Source organism: Meriones unguiculatus, chromosome 16 (genome assembly GCF_030254825.1).
Source record: "Meriones unguiculatus strain TT.TT164.6M chromosome 16, Bangor_MerUng_6.1, whole genome shotgun sequence".
Classification (NCBI taxonomy): domain Eukaryota; kingdom Metazoa; phylum Chordata; class Mammalia; order Rodentia; family Muridae; genus Meriones; species Meriones unguiculatus.
In genome coordinates, this window is record NC_083363.1 from 64,434,451 (window position 1) to 64,449,459 (window position 15,009).

Sequence of the window (15,009 nt, forward strand, 5' to 3'; positions counted from 1 at the left end):
GGGTAAGAGGAATGTTTTACAAATTGATCACAGTGAGTGACAGAACACTTTGGATGGACACAAAGCATCAATTCATAAACTTACAATGGAAAATGCTGTATTTATAGCATGTGTCCAAAGAGCCATATATGTCTCCTTCCTTAGACTACAAATGGAAAATCACATTTTTAAAAGTTAGACTTAGATGGGTATTTTGGTGTGGTTTTCTTTTTTCTCTAGAATTATGGGATAAAATGTTAGGAAACTCAGAGAAGCATAAAAAGAGTTTAAAATTAGTTTCCGAGAAAACCAGGTAAGAGGAAGAAGGGTGCAGGTGTGATTTGGGAGAAATTCGTTTTTCACAAAGCAGCTCTGGGAAGTTTGAGGTGTCTGTATCTGGTTTGTCTCCAGCGTCAGCCTCAGCTGTCCTCCAAGCCCCTGGGCCAGGCTGCTTGCAATGTCACATGGTCTAGCTGGAGAAACTCAACCTTGGCAGACTTTAAATTTTTTTAGCATCTCGAAAATGTGTTAATTGTCTCAGATTTTGTTAAAATATCAAGTTACATCCATTTTTAAACTAGTACCATATGCTTTGTGCCTGCAGCAGAGTCTTCATACCTGGTTCATGGACTTAAAAACCCCTTCTTACCTATAAGACCTCTAAATGAGTTGAGCCAGGAGTGAAGATGTTGACTTTTAATCACGAAATTCACAGATTCTCAGAGCTCCACTTGAAAACTGATAACTCTTAGGAAGTCATCCGCTGTCTTTCCCCCAAAGGAAGGTGGTAACTGGATGATGCAGAAAATAGATATTGTGTGAATATCCTCCAGGTTAGTTTGGACTTTTTAGAATCCTTAAAGAACTAATGGTTCTTTCTCAGAACCAGAAAAAAGATGGCCCCCATTGATTAATGGGCCACCAGATGAAGCTGTAGAGGCACATTCACCCACGTAAAGAACCACATTTATACTGAGTGGGTACCCTGACTGACGTCTCCCCAGAAGGTCAAAATCAAGGTGTGAAGCTGGACATGGCGGCACATGACTGTAATTCCAGTACTCTAGAGGATAAGGCAGGAGGATCATGAGTTCAAGGCCAGCCTAGGCTACATAGCAAGACCCCATCTCAACAAAGATGTGACTTGATTTCTCTGTCCTCCACAAGTACCATTTAAAAACAACGGTTGTTGTGTTGATCAAAGTTCCACATGTACAAATGGGGATACCAAGACAGCGGACCACCTGTATCTGCAGATTCTGCTTCTCAGGGACAAACACACGTGGACTGAAGACATCCTACATACAGGTTTGTCAGTATATCAGTGCCTCACTCACTCAGTGCCTGCAAGTCTTAGTCCCCAGGACTGCCAAAGAGATACTGTTAAAAATTATCCATACTGACTATTCACATTTTTCTGTTCCCTAAACAATGCTGTATACCACTGCTTACGCAAACTTATATTGCACTCAGTATCTTGAGTAATCCGAGTGTATGGGGGCACATGCAGGCTCTTTGCAAAGATGATGATGCCATTTTATGTAGAGACCTGAATACCCATAGATTTGGGGATTCTTGGACTAGTGCCAGTGGATATCATGGGACAACTGTATGTTGTCAGGGGCTATGGGGAAAAAGTAAGAATGCATTTTTGGAGCATTTTGTCTATTTGAAGGTCTTATAGCAATGTGAGATGTTACTGCCTCTTCTGTGGTCATTAGATTTTGTGTAAGTGGAGATCTGATGAATGGCTTTAGTTGGCAGTTGGGATGGTCACTTAATCTATGGCCTTGGAGCCACATATACATTACTGTTGTGCCTGAGACATCAATCTTATCGACCATGGCACCAGTGTGACATCCTGTGTGGTCAGTGACTTCGTGATGGCGGACCACATAATCTTCTGTATGGTCCTTAATTCAAGGAACATGAAAAAGCACCAAGAGCTGAACAAAGACATGTGACCGCAGTGAATCCCAGCTCCACCCTATGTCTCTCATGGATCCTGCATCAAACCATAGGGTGTTGTTGGTGGTGTTACTTTTTTTATAGCTAGCAGACTTTGCTTTTGGGAGACGACAGGTCTTGTTATAGTTTGGTTCTTAAATGTTCCCCTAAAGACCCATATAGTGATGTTTTAGTCACAAAGTTATGGTGCTTTGGGGAGGTGGTAAAAAATTTCAGAGTTGAGGCCTGGTAGGAAGAAGTTAGGTCATTGGGAGTGGGTCCTTCAAGGGAACATTGTTACCCTAGTTCCTTCCTCTGAGTTGCTTTTCTGTTGCTGTGTTGAAATACCACATGTAAAGACATCATAAGAAAGAAAGTTTTTTTGTTGTTGTTGTTTAGGTTTTGTTTTTGTTTTTTATTTCTGGTTCCAGAGACATAAGGGTTCCTCATGGCAGGGAGGTAGCAAACATGATGGAAGAAACAGGAAACTAAGATCTAATATCTCCAAATACAAGCAAGAAGCATAGAGAAAACTGCAAGTGGCATGAGGCTTTAAATACCCAAAGTCCATTCCCAGCAATTTACTTACTCCAGCAAAGATCCACTTTGTAGAGGTTCCACAATCTTCTCAGACAGTGTCACCAACTAGAGACCAAGTGTTCAAACATCTGATGCTACTGAGGATTGTCTCATTCAAACCACCACATCACACTCCCTGGATCCCATAGGCTCACACTCTATTATAATACAAAATACATTTAGTCCATCTTCAAAAGTGCCTATGGTCTTTCACAGGCACAACACTGTTTGAAAGTTAAAATACAAAATTTCTGCTGAGACTCAAAGCAATCTCTTCATTGCAATTCACTGTAAAATAAAAAATCAAATTACATATTTCTAATGTATAATAGCACAAAATATATATTACCATACCAAAAGGAATGGGAGCATAGTGAGGAAATATACCAAAGCAAGACTGAAAACCAACAGAGTAAACTCCAAATCCTGAAGCTCCATGCCTAATGGAACCACCCTTCCAGCCTTTCAGATTGCATCTCTCTCTTTCTCTCTGTGTCTGTCTGTCTGTGTGTCTTTCTCTCTCTCTTTCTCTCTGTGTATGTTTGTGTCTGTCTGTCTCTCTTTTTCTCTATCTTTGTGTACGTGTGTGTCTCGATTTCTCTCTATCTCTATGTGTGTGTGTCTGTCTGTCTGTCTCTCTCTCACACACATCTCTCTCAATTCCACTCCATACATGCAGTTCTTCTTGGCATATATCCAATGGTTCTGGAATCTCTGGCATCTTGGGGAGGGCTTCAGTTTTATAGCTTCACAAAATGGCCTCTCAGGGGCACACACAGGTGCCCCTTTGCCACTCCGTGGCCTCAGCAGCTCTCTGAAACTGTGGAGGAATAATTCATAGTCCCTTCACCCAGCATGATGTGGATAACACTGTCAATCTTGGCTTCCAGCTTACGATGGAGATTGGCAATCAACAGTATCGTTTCCACTCAGTTTCTTGTTGGGATCAGAACACTCCTTAAACTCTTTGATAAGTTAGAAAATTGTCTGGGTGGATAATCTGGGTGCCCTGAGGGCACCCTCACCTTTATGCCAGTGCTGGACAGGCCTTTCATCCTTGGCACTAAACTCCTTAATTCTTTTAGCTTCTCTTTCAGCACATACTTTGGGTGTAACACAAGTTTCCTAGTGATATGATCCTTTTCTACAAATTATATGTTTTTTCTCTCCACCATTATCTTTTTTCATTGTAGACATGCTCAAGCAGTGTTAGGAATAATCACACCACAGACTCAACATTTCATGGTTTTGAATTTCCCTCACCAAAGAAATTCGTTTGTTATTTCTTATTTTAACCTCAGGTAAGTTCTCAAGGCATGGGCAGAAGACAGCCATGATTCTTTGCCAGAATATCACAGGGAAGACTTCTAGTCACATTACTGCCAAAGTTCTTATTTACCTCTGAGGCTTCTATCTTCCTCATTGCTCTCAGCACTACTGTCTTTCAGGCTTCTCCTAGTATGACATTTTAAGTTCTACTTACAGCATTGAAACTCTTCTAGTCCTTCTTCCACATTCTTCAAATGTCCTACATGATCAGATCAATCACAGAAATAGCAACATCCAGGTACCAACTTCTGTCTTAATTACTTTCAGTTGCTGTGAAGAAAGAGTTCATTTGGGCATATAGTTCCAGAGGGCTGAGTACATTTTGGTGGGGAGGTGTGGTGGGAAGAAGTAGACATGGAAGCAGGAGCAGGGAGATGAATGCTTATAACTTCAAATGCTAGCAAGAAGCAGAAAGCAAACTGGAAGAGGAGGGCAGGTCTAAATCCTCAAAGCCTGCCTTCAATGATGTACTCCTCCAGCAAGGCTCAACTACCTCCCAAACAGCACCACCAGCTGTAATGGTGACCAAGTATTCACATTTCTGAGCCTATGGCAGACAAGCTCATCCAAATCATGATCTCTCCTGTCAGTATTTGCTTCTCAGTGGCTATGACGTTGAGCTGTTTCCTCCTCAAACTCCCAGATGCTGACCCTCGCAGCACTCCTCTACCAGCATCCATGGGGAATGCTTTCAGGACATGCCTCCCCTTGCACAGAATCCCTTGTCTTTTACGTGGAATGGCAAAGTGATTGCATCTCCCATGTACTGCACATCATCTCTAGGTTACTTAAGATACTGTTATAAGCACTGTTCCTGTGTATATCTCAAGGGCATGACAAGGGGAGAAAAATCTGACCATGTTTAGTCAAATACAACTTTTTCCTTAAATGTCTTCAATCTACAGCTGGTTTAACCAGTGAATTCAACTTATACTAAATGTTACCATTAAATAGGAATTCGTGTAAAAAAAAAAGTTAGTGTGAGAGTTAAACAAGAGAAGTTATGTCCAGCATTTCCTTAGAGTTTTCACAGAGAGCACCGGCCTCTGAGAGGACGCATTAAAGACCACCTGGTGCCTCACTTAGAGCATTTGATCTGATAAAGGGCCACAAGAGTGTAACAAGTGCTGAGGGAAGCTAATGCTGCCAATCCAGAGCCAGGCTCCCGAACTGTCCAGCTATGTGAAGGGTGTCACCTTGCATCGGAACTGCACACAAGGAAGTTTAATCACTGCCAAGAAGATTGAACAATAAAAATTTGCTTCATTAAAAACATTCCCAATTCTGCCCTAGTTGAATTCCCCCTCCCAAGAACCTTGCCTGAGTTGAGGACTACAAAATTTCGACTCCTTTCAGCTCACCTTTCTTGGAAATTGAGACACATGCCCCAACACCTGTTTCTAAACACAGCTACTTGATGTATTACCTTTGGCAGCCCTTGCATATTTTTAATTGCCAATAAAGTTATTGAGATTGAAATATTCCATCTGTTTGAGTTTGTATCAAAGAGGCAGGTGACAAGGTTGCAGGTAATGATAGTGTCAAGCTGTTTCCACAGCAAAGGGCTGTTCCTTGCTTTTCCATCTGCCAGAATTGACTTCATTTCCAGATTTGGCATTTGGGAAACAATATGTTCTTATGGAGATGGGATTGAAAAGCCCAGTATTCCAAACGTCAGTGGGTTACATGAAGCAATATTAAATTATACGGAGATATATCCTATCAAATTTCCTGCCTCTTAGCTGATACAAGACTAGAAAGAAGAAAACAAATTTGTGTGTGTGCATGTGTTTACGTGTATGTATGTGTTCAGTGTACCTGGCTTTGTTCCACTTCCAAAATAGTTCCACAAGGTTATAAACACTGGGCTAGTGAAATGGCGCAGTGGATAAAGGTGCTTGCTGGGAAGCCTGATGACTTGAGTTTGTTCGTGGAATCCACATAGTGGAGAAAGAAAGCCAACTCTTGCAGATTGTCCTCTGACCTCCTCAAGTAGGCTGTGCATAAGCATGTACATGCATGTTCTCTCTCTCTCTCTCTCTCTCTCTCTCTCCATTTTAAAGCAAACACATACAGCAAGAGGTGTATGCAGCCTCTTATCGGTGGGTGGTGGCTCTGTCCTATTGGTTATCATCGGTGGGAGAGGAGGCTATCAGAATCTGTCAGAACTGGAAACCTCACTCTAGTAGCGGACACCATACACCAGAGTGCAGCCTTATTCTCCACTGGTCCTGAGCCAAGCAAAGTAGTACAGGGAAACCCAGCAAAGACTCTCAGAGCTGGGGAGATTCACAGTGTCCTTAGCAGCAGCATTGCTCAAATGTGAGACAGCCAAATGCTCATGGGAAGTGATTGTAAGTTATGGAGGACTGGATGGAGTGATGTCTCCTATACATGCCATGATACCCAATAGTGTTCTTTTGATGAAACAATGAATATGAGTGATGAGATCATTTTATGTTCTATTGGACCTTGTCAACTTTTCTTTTTTAGTATCTCCTTGGCCACCTGTGGTGGTCAGAATGACCCCTGTAGACTCATAGGGAGTAGAACTATTGGAAGATATTATTAGGATATTATTAGGAGGTATGGAGTAGGCATGGCCTTCTTGGAGGTAGTTTGTCACTGTGGGGTGGGCTTTGAGATTTCAAAGCTTGAACCAGGCCTAATGGCTCACTCTGTCTTCCTTCTGCCTGTGGGTACAGATGTAGAAGTCTCTGCTCTTTCTCCTGCACCATGTCTGACTAAATGATGCCATGCTCCCACCATGATGACAATGGACTAAACTTCTGAACTGTAAGCCAGTCCCAAATAAATATTTTCCTTTATAAGAATTACTGTGTTCATGGTGTCTATCCCAACAATAAAACCCTAATGAATATACCCAAGACTAGTTGGTCCTTGCTTGGAGCAGACATTGGTGAGCCTTCAGAAATCCTGCCAACTGAGAATAGCAGAAACCTTTTGAAACCTTAAAGCCCTGAGCCAGTGACACAACTCCTTCAAGAAGGCCATACCTCCAAATTCTTCCCAATAGTTCCAGCAGCTAGGGACCAAGCATTCAAATATATGAGCCTACGAAGGCCTTTCTCATTTAAAGTATTACAGTTATATAAGCAATAGTGGTTGCTGGTGATGGTAGATTATATTATCTGAAACAGCTTACAAGTTATGTAGGGTGTTCCAGTGGTGCAGCTTTCACGAGGCAGCATCAAGCTGGGGTAGGCTTTTCAGATATAGTAACTCTGGTCCTCAAGTAACTCCTCACCTATACTCCTATCAGTGACCCAAATAAACTCACAGATTCGCTGAGCTACTCTTGGATGGAATTATTTGGTGTGTTATCAGTGGCCTTTCTGGTTTGAACAATATTTGTTCATTTCTCTCCAGGAAGAGTCATACACCAATACCTATACCCATGGTGGAGAGCAGAAGCCATTCTGGACATGTTTAACCAAAACGGGTTCTAGACCTGGAAAACTGAGAATTGGTTGGATCTAAAAATCTCTATAGTGTCAGCAGGCACTGGCACTTGCAGAGCTTTAAAAGCTCACTGACCTTTTACACTGTTTCTCTCCCCTTCAGTCTGAATCACACAGAGCTTAGAAGGAAAATTTCTTGTGAGCACATGGAGAGATGCAGACTCTTAGTAAGAGTGCCGTGGAATAAGATTTCTGAAGTAAAAGGAGCTGTGGTATGCCCTTGGCATCCCAAGGAACTTCCTACAGAACAAATTTCCTTGAACTCACATGCAGATGAGAGCTGAATGGTGAGACACATGTATGATGGTGGATCACAGTGTATATTACTCACTAAGATCATGTCCATATTAGCATGTGTAATTACATTTTATTATACTTCCAAAATAACACACACTTTGCAATGCCATTTCTCAAAAAGATCCCCATGTTATGAAATGAGTGATCATGTTTTGTCTTGAGTGGAAGACAGAAAAACAAACCAATTCCACTCTCCTATTTAGTTCTTGAAGCCTGTTGGTGACACCTGCAGCTGGTTTCTGTCTATACCAGCAGCTACCACAGCCAATAGAGATTTGTTAGGCAACACGTGTGTGCTTCTCCTTCTTGATTTGATGGCCACGCAGTTCATTTTTGTTCTTAACATCCTTTTTGTTGAAGTTATTATTGTCATCATCACTGTTTTATTTTCTGTGACAAGGAATTATTATATAGCTAAGGTTTGACTTGATCTTATGATTTCCTGCCTCACTCAACCTTCTGAGTGCTGATGTTGTAGTCATGTATGACCATGCCCAACTATTGAAAATAATATACGCATGTTTCTCAGAGGAAAAAAATTATCTAGTTACAATTTATTCAGATTGCTAGCTCATCAGATGCCTGGGTTTATAAATTTCATAATCCTTTCACTAATTTGTAAATGAAGTTGCATTTATTTCTTTTCCTGGTATTGTGATAAAATGCCATGACAAAAGCAACGCAAGTGAGAAGGGTTTATTTACGCTCACAGTTTAAGGGTGTAGCCAATCATGGCAAGAAGATCAAGGTATCAGGATTTGAAGAACCAGCCACATCAGATCCATAAACCAGAAGCAGTATTCCCACATCAGTTAACTAAATCAAGACTGTCTCTCACAGTCTCAGAGGCCAACGTTACTTTAGACAATCCCTAGAAACATGTGTCTGTAGGCCTACCCCCAATATAATTCTAGATCTTCCAAATTGGCAATTAACACTAAATGTCACAAAAATACACATTGAACAATACTTTGTTAATTCAAAGCATTTTGTACCTTAAAGATCTATGGCCAAAACAAATGAAGCTCCTATTTGAACTAAAGATTAGTTTTCAGCTGGCAGGTGTACATACTTACTGTGCCCAGAATCTTAACATCTTCCCTCAGAACCATTTCATAACAACCTTCTCCAAAGACACATTTGTTATCCCCATTTTACAGATGAGGAAACAAAGGCTTAGAGAAATTAAAGACGTCATCAGTTCATAGGAGCCATATTAGTCCAGGGCTGAACTTACAGTGCCTGTTACACACATTGGCTCCTCCTCCTCTCCTCCTGCTTCTCCTCTTCTTCTTTGTTTTCTTCTTCTTCTTCTTCTTCTTCTTCTTCTTCTTCTTCTTCTTCTTCTTCTTCTTCTTCTTCTTCTTCTTTATTTTTATTTTATTTTAATTTTTATTGAAAATAGATTTTTTTCTCATAAAATATAATTTCCCCTCCCTCTGCTCTTCCCCTTCCCTCCCCACTTCCTAATCTATTACCTTTCTATTTTGTTACAAAAGAGCAGGCTTTTAAGAGATAACAACCAATAATGACAAATTAAAATATAGTAAGATGAAACAAAAACCTTCATATTGAAATTGGACACGGCAACCCAAGAGTCCCAAGAGCAGGTAAGAGTCAGAGATCCACTTTCTCTCACAGTCAGAAATCCCATAAACTTTTTAAACGAATAACCATAATATATACACAGAGGACCTAGTGCAGACCCGAAAAGGCCCTGTGCTTTCTGCTTCAGTCTTTGTGAGCTCATATGCACCTTGCTCAGTTGATTAGAGGGTCTCGTTCCCCTGGTAGTCTCCACCCCCTCAGACTTTTACAGTCTTTCTACCTCCTCTTCCTCATGATTCCCTGAGCTCTGAGTGGAGGGATTTGATGGACACCTCTAATTCAGACTCCTTCTCTGCATAATGCCTGACTGTAAGTCTCTACATCTGTTCCCATCTGAGGCTGAAGGAAGCCTCTCTGATGATGACTGGATAAGGCACTGATCTATGAGCATAGCAGAATTTCATTAGGAGAGAAGTCATTTTATTAATTTTTTTATATTTGTCATGTTTTATTTTACTCTAGGTCTCTGGGATATCAAGTCCCTGGTTCTTGGTTACCCAAGACATGTTAGATATGGAATCTTTCTCATTGAATAGGCCTTAAGTCAAATTAGACATTGGTTGGCTACTTGCGCAAGTTATGTGCCACTACTGCCCTGGCATATTTTTCAAACAAGATAGAATGTAGGGCAAAGGTTTTGTGGATGTGTTGTTCACATTTCTTTTTTGGAGGTCTGAAGAGAATCTTCCAGCACCAAAAAGACTAGAACGTAAAGATGAAGGTTCCATAGGCCCCAGCTTGACTTCTCTGTGTTCAATGAGTTGTGTGGGTGTTGTCCTCCACAATGGGACCCCACTGTTAGTTTGCAGCAAGCAACCCTTTGTCTTCAAATCAGCCTGTGTGGTTTGAGAATTTCCATGGGACCCCCTTGGCCAATGGCTACTGAATGCAACCCAGTCCTATCAGTTGGAGTCTTGCCCTGCTACAAGAGATTGCTCACACTGGCACTTCTTAAAGTGGAGTAGTTGAGGTTGATACTGTACTTATATACTTTGTGAACTACTCAACATCTGTTCTAATAGCTGAGGTTGATACTGTACTTATATACTATGTGAAATACTCAACATCTGTTCTAATGAAAAAATCCAGACTTGCTCAAATTGCCGGTTTTTTGTTTTGTTTTGTTTTTGTTCAAATTGCGTTTTTAAAAGAGATATTAGTTTTATCTGAAATTCAAGTGACTGATATTTACCTCTCCTTCCCTAAACTATTTGTAGAGAAATCTTCAGTGATTATATTCCTCTTATTGGAAGGGAAAGCTGACAAGAAAGGAAGCCCTCACCTTGTAGATACTTTTAGGACTCTAGATTAAATGCTAGCTTCTTGTGCCCCTACTGTGTTGCAAAAAGGCTGCTATCATCCTGCCACCCACAGGAAAGCTTGTGGGGAACCTGGCCCATAGAGACTCCCAGGCCCTCAGACATGAAGAATTATCAAGATTTGATAACTGTTGGAAATCTTAAAGAGAAAGACAATGATAAACTATGGGACTCTAAAGGAATCACATAGAATTTAGAAAGAAATGGAACAGAACCTAAAATTAAATATTTCATATTCTCAGAAGCATTTGAGAACAGAGTACAGTCATAAACAGGAATACAATACAGAGAGTACAATGCAATTCACCTAGAGCATAAAGACACTCTTAGATTTTGAAGACTGGTTGTTAAAACCAGACTTAAATAAAGCTGAATGGGCTGGGCATAGTGCCACCTGCCTGTAATCCTAAACTTGGGAGGTAGGTGTAGGAGGGTCAAGGCTTTGAGACTACATAGTAAGGTTGAGGCCCTCATGGGCTACCTGAGACTGAAAAACAAAAAAACAAAAACCAGACTAAACATGAAAGGTTTATAAATCACCACACTGTAGAGGATACAAAAAGGAAAGGGTTTTTAATGGAAAATAGAATTGAGGACCAAATAATGGGCCTGGCATTCAAGCCAGTCTGTGTTCTACCTCAGGGTGAGTGGGAAGACAATACCTAACCTACAAAGGAAGAAATGTTTCCAGAGTCGACATGCGTGTACCTTTGGATTTAAATGACTCAGTGAGAAAATGAACAAATAAATAAATGACTAAATAAATATATAAATGACTCAGTGACTGTCCCACAAAGTAAAAAAAAAAAAAAATGACCCAGATGTACACCTTTCACCAACATTTCCAGAAAAAAAGATTAATAAAACTTGGAGAGAAAAAAAATCTTGCCATCAAAGAAGAAACATTTTGGAAATGACTTTAAACCTAGCATTAGTAATGCCACCTGCTGAAGGGGCAAAGCCTTTTATATCTGGTAGTAAATTCTTGCTGCCTCAGTAGTCAGCCAAATTATCTGTCTGTGAGAAGGCCGAAGAAAGAAGTTTTTCCCTCAGAGACACAAAAGCTTAGAATGCTTTCTTAGCTTGAAGCTTTCCCTAGAACTTTCTTAGCAAGTAATTTATAGACATTTTCCAGAAAAGAGACAGCAGTGGATTTAGGAACAAATGAATCATAAGTATCCATGCTACTGCCCCAGTGGACAGGGCCCAGATCTGGACCAGAGGGAGGGATAGCAAGTATGATCAAAAATACTTGACCAAAGTATGACATGTCAGGGTTAAAAGGAAGTGAAAGAAACTTGAGGGAAACACAAACTTTTGTACATGACAGTCATGGACTATATATGAAATAAACTGTAATTTGTAATTCTTTTAGCTTCAAAGTTTGGTAACTTACAAAAATTAACTTGACTTTTATATTAGGAATGTACTCCTTGTATATCTGGCCCCTGTAGATCATAATGTTGAACCAGTCAGGAAAATGTGATTCTAGCACACTAAATACCCAAATCTGAACACTGTCATAAAAATGTAATTAGCTTTATTGGGAGTTAAATTCTTTTTTGTAATTAACATTTTTTATTTTAATTTTTATTAATTACACTTTATTAACTTTGTATCCTCCCATAAACCCCTCTCTCCTCCACTCCTAATCCCACCTTCCCTCCCCCTTCTCCACCTATGCCCCTCCCCAAGTCCACTGATAGGGGAGGTCTTCCTCTCCTTCCTTCTGATCCTAGTCTACCAGATCTCATCAGGAGTGGCTGTATTGTCATCTTCTGTGGCCTGGTAAGGCTGTTCCCCACTCAGGGGGAGGTGATCAAAGAGCAGGCCAATAAGTTCATGTCAGAGGCAGTCCCTGTTCCCATTACTATGGAACCCACTTGGACACTGAACTGTCATGGGCTACGTTTGTGCAGGGGTTCTAGGTTATCTCCATGCATGGTACTTGGTTGGAGTATGAGTCTCTGGGAAGATCCCTGTGTCTTTTTGGTTCTGTTGCTCTCTTTGTGGAGCTCCTGTCCTCTCCAGATCTTACTATTTCCCACTTCTTTCATAAGATTCCATCCACTCTGCCCAACAGTTGCCCATAAGTGGGAGTTAAATTCTTAAAGACTACTTATTAAAAAAAACACAGATAATTGAGTTAAAGGTGGCAAAGTAACAAGGCAAAAATAAAAAGAGAGCTGATGGTCAAATAGATGTAAAAGAGTGAGAGAGTGTGGATAAAAACAAGAGGTACTTAACTGTGCATCTTACACGGTAGAGACAAAATGGATAGTCCACTCTCAGAGGAGTAACTTCTTATAGTGGTACGTAGGTGACTTCAAAGCACTCATCAGTCATTAGGAGGGGGTTAGTAGTGTTTTATTGCTGTGAGAGACACCATGACCATGGCAACTCTTATGGAGAAAAACATTTAATTGGAGCTGGTTTGCAGTCTCAGTAGTTAGTACATTACTGTCATGGTGGCAGACATGATGCTGGAGAAGGAGCTAACAAGTTCTACAACAAGATCCACAGGCAGCAGGAAGAGAGAGAGAGAGAGAGAGAGAGACAGAGAGAGAGAGAGAGAGACTGGGCCTGGCTGGAGTTTTTGAAACCCCAAAGCCCACCCCTAGTGACACACTTCCTACAACAAACCCACACCCACTCCAACAAGACCACACCTCCAAACAGTGCCACTCCCTATGAGCCTATGGGGGCCATTTTCATTCAAACCATCACAGTGAAGTGATAGAATAAGTTCCACCTAACATCATCTAAACTCAAGCTGGAAAGTGCTACAAGCCACTATCTGAGGGGAGATGGCAAAGATGCAGGAAAGAGATCAGATTAAAAAAAAATGCTAAAGCACCCATTAAAAACAGGTAAAGGAGTAAATGCTAAAAAGGTACATATGGAAATATGACTGGGTTTGAACACATGCATGCACACATGTGAACACACACACACACACTTTCTGCCCATACTATCTGCTCACTCTTAATTTTCTGCTTCTTTGTAACTTCTGTTAGGGTGATCCTTGGCATGGTGCTGAAAATAGACACATAGACGTCAATAGAGAATGAATGAAGAAACTTGGTGGGGAGTTTCTTGTTGAAAGAGCTAGGATAAGGGACCTGAAGGAGGACGGCAGTGAGACAGCAAACACATGGAGAACCTGAGAAGAGGGCCAGGCTATTAGGGCACAGCTGTCACCAGCATCTTGGGCTTTGCAGGAGGATTACAACCACAACCAGGAAGAAGGAAGCAGACAGAGCATACCTCATTCGTCACATGTCTTCATGGAGTAGGACCTATCCTTCCAAGTAGGGTCTAGATGGAGAGGGCAAGGAGTCTGGAGGGAACAAGAGAGCCTCCAGCACATCTTATGGCCTTGTCCACATACTACTTTGTCATTTCTCAGCATCTAGACCTGCTGCAAACTTCTAGTTCCCATTTCTAGCTAAGGGCCTGGAGTTTGCTTCATCATGCACAGGCTCTAGAGTGGACTGCCTGGGGCCAGCAACCTGGTGCAATCAGCTGCAGCTGACATGGTGGGACTTCAAAACACATCGCTATTAAGTCTGTTTCACAGCCAATGTGTGAACATGACTATACTATGTCCATGAAGCAGCAGCCATTGTAACAATGTGATTGGCTTCCCTTGGGTTTAAATTACCACAGTGTCATTTCCAGAAAGCCTTCTGCCACCCAGATGTGCTGACATGACTCTGTGCACACAGATACCTGGTACCTGATGTGTTCTAGGCAATGAGGGAGTCCAGGCAATGGACACACAGAGAAGGATCCATTTTACCCTGCAGAGACAATCTGACCTCGGACCTCAGCTCCTGGACACCATTCCTGCCACATCTCTTAGAAAAGCAATAAAAACTAACACTGATTTTAAGAACTGATCCTCTCTCCTCCTCAATGTTTCTAAGAAGAATCTTATAGCAGCTTTATACTCATTGGAAATGTTGTTGCCAGAGAAACTAGGCTAAGGATATACAGAGGTCACTGTTTTCTTATAAATCCATATGTGTGTGAGTTTGCACCTATCTCAAAATTAAACAAACATACCTAAATTTTTTAGTAAAACACATTTACAATTTTCATTCCTGGAAGATGGATCTCAGTACAGAGGGTAGAAGATCAACTTTTGTGTTGATGGATGTGTTTATGGCCTTGATGGCAGTGACTGTTTCTAGGTGCACAATTGTCCCCAGCACTCTTGAGATATAAAGAGGTACACCTGTTCACATGCCAGTCACAACTCAAGAAGCTTATAGACTTTGGTTCTGATTCATTTTGCGATGTGATTTTCCTTATAATAAAGTTTTTGTAATCTTTACTTTTAACCCTGCAGATAAAAAAATCAGAATAAAGGATAGTCCATAATTTTTTATTTTAAAAGAAGAAATAAAAATTATTAAGGTGACAATATAAAAAACTGCTCATTGCTTCATCAAGGAGCCAGGTGC

At 41.0% G+C, this 15,009-nt stretch overlaps 1 protein-coding gene across 1 annotated transcript in view; it reads left to right on the plus strand.

Annotated features, from left to right (window-relative positions):
- The window catches only part of Gpr45 (G protein-coupled receptor 45), an 82,150-nt gene that overhangs the window by 63,043 nt on the left and 4,098 nt on the right, over nt 1–15,009 (plus strand). The window lies entirely within an intron of this gene.